Source organism: Lepisma saccharinum, unplaced genomic scaffold, assembly GCF_977018435.1.
Source record: "Lepisma saccharinum unplaced genomic scaffold, izLepSacc3.1 HAP1_SCAFFOLD_479, whole genome shotgun sequence".
Taxonomy (NCBI): Eukaryota; Metazoa; Arthropoda; class Insecta; order Zygentoma; family Lepismatidae; genus Lepisma; species Lepisma saccharinum.
The window spans coordinates 1-2,500 of record NW_028143171.1 but is presented as its reverse complement, the minus strand read 5'-3'; positions in this window follow the sequence as shown (position 1 = coordinate 2,500).

Here is a 2,500-nt window from a genome sequence, read left to right as displayed (position 1 = left end):
TAGGTTAGGTTAGGTTAGGTTAGGTTAGGTTAGGTTAGGTTAGGTTAGGTTAGGTTAGGTTAGGTTAGGTTAGGTTAGGTTAGGTTAGGTTAGGTTAGGTTAGGTTAGGTTAGGTTAGGTTAGGTTAGGTTAGGTTAGGTTAGGTTAGGTTAGGTTAGGTTAGGTTAGGTTAGGTTAGGTTAGGTTAGGTTAGGTTAGGTTAGGTTAGGTTAGGTTAGGTTAGGTTAGGTTAGGTTAGGTTAGGTTAGGTTAGGTTAGGTTAGGTTAGGTTAGGTTAGGTTAGGTTAGGTTAGGTTAGGTTAGGTTAGGTTAGGTTAGGTTAGGTTAGGTTAGGTTAGGTTAGGTTAGGTTAGGTTAGGTTAGGTTAGGTTAGGTTAGGTTAGGTTAGGTTAGGTTAGGTTAGGTTAGGTTAGGTTAGGTTAGGTTAGGTTAGGTTAGGTTAGGTTAGGTTAGGTTAGGTTAGGTTAGGTTAGGTTAGGTTAGGTTAGGTTAGGTTAGGTTAGGTTAGGTTAGGTTAGGTTAGGTTAGGTTAGGTTAGGTTAGGTTAGGTTAGGTTAGGTTAGGTTAGGTTAGGTTAGGTTAGGTTAGGTTAGGTTAGGTTAGGTTAGGTTAGGTTAGGTTAGGTTAGGTTAGGTTAGGTTAGGTTAGGTTAGGTTAGGTTAGGTTAGGTTAGGTTAGGTTAGGTTAGGTTAGGTTAGGTTAGGTTAGGTTAGGTTAGGTTAGGTTAGGTTAGGTTAGGTTAGGTTAGGTTAGGTTAGGTTAGGTTAGGTTAGGTTAGGTTAGGTTAGGTTAGGTTAGGTTAGGTTAGGTTAGGTTAGGTTAGGTTAGGTTAGGTTAGGTTAGGTTAGGTTAGGTTAGGTTAGGTTAGGTTAGGTTAGGTTAGGTTAGGTTAGGTTAGGTTAGGTTAGGTTAGGTTAGGTTAGGTTAGGTTAGGTTAGGTTAGGTTAGGTTAGGTTAGGTTAGGTTAGGTTAGGTTAGGTTAGGTTAGGTTAGGTTAGGTTAGGTTAGGTTAGGTTAGGTTAGGTTAGGTTAGGTTAGGTTAGGTTAGGTTAGGTTAGGTTAGGTTAGGTTAGGTTAGGTTAGGTTAGGTTAGGTTAGGTTAGGTTAGGTTAGGTTCTCTCGTGGTAACCAAAATCCAACCTCCGGATGTAGCACATATACGTGGAACTATTTGTGGAACCAGTTGAGAAAGACATTTTTAGAGTGGAATAAAGAAAGTGTTTCTCAATATTTGTTTTAAATTAAATGTTCATATATTATTTCAAATAACATGCAACAGAGTGAAAGTACATATTTCTTTATTAACAATAAGTGAATTATTTAAACTGCACTCCACAATACACAAAATAGAAAACACTTTTCTTTACATTAAATTTGGGAGATACACATTCAAGTTCGTAAAACTTCTGAATATTTGTTTTAAATTAAATGTTCATTTATTATTTCAAATTACATGCAACAGAGTGAAAGTACATTTTTTTATTATCAATGAGTGATTTATTTAAACTAACTGCACTCCACAATACACAAAATAGAAAACACTGTTCTTTACATTAAATTTGCAAGATACACATTCAAGTTCGTAAAGTTTCTTCAGTATGCGATTCGTTCGTTTTCAATGTCCAAGAGAAAAAACAATACAAAGTTTCAGCCTCATTAACGTATACTGAAGATTGAAAAATTATTATAATTATCTGATTTTAAAAATACCAACAGCAAATATTTCAGTCAAAATGCATAAGGCCTACAGCCACCAACGAGCTTTCAAAAAGTTTTATATCAAAGTTTTTTATCTTTTCTTGTTCCCCGAAGCACGTAACCATCTTCCAATCTCACGATACTCGGCGAGACAGCGTTCTGCCTCGTCTGATGAAATGGCCTTCCTCCGAAGCTCAAGAAATTTAACAAAACGAGAAATGGAACCTAGATAAGATAGACACGTCCCAGGTCTTCTATCCCGTATTTGATCTCGAAAGAAGAGACCGACTTTGGCAATTGCCGGTTCCTTGGCGATTTCGTCGTGACTTTCCAGACCGGCGGTGTCGATGACCGACTTCGCCTGTGACATGTGCTGTGCTGCAATCCTAGAATCGGTGCTCCCATCCGTCGATCTCAACCACTCCCGGAATTCGGCAAACGAGTCCATTTCGGGGTTGGGGGGACATGCTTGTTCTTTCTCGTAGTTGTGGTTGGCAACCTGCTCCAAGCAGTTCGACGACTCGGCCGTGAACTTTCCGAAAGGCATCGCGTTCTTCTTGTAACCGTGAACAAACTTGCAGTGCTTATCCAACCTTTTCACCTTCGAGGGACAACCAGGAAGAGGACAGTCCTTGCGACGCCCTGCCCTGATACATTCCCTCAATCCTCCCGGCGTGTAGCGATAGCCCGCAGATCTCTCGTGGCTCCAGGAATGCTTCCTGCGGAGATGTCTCGGGACGTTGACTAAACTGGCTTCACATTCGGGACAGACCTTTTTCATCCTCTTCCGCTCCCTGCCGGT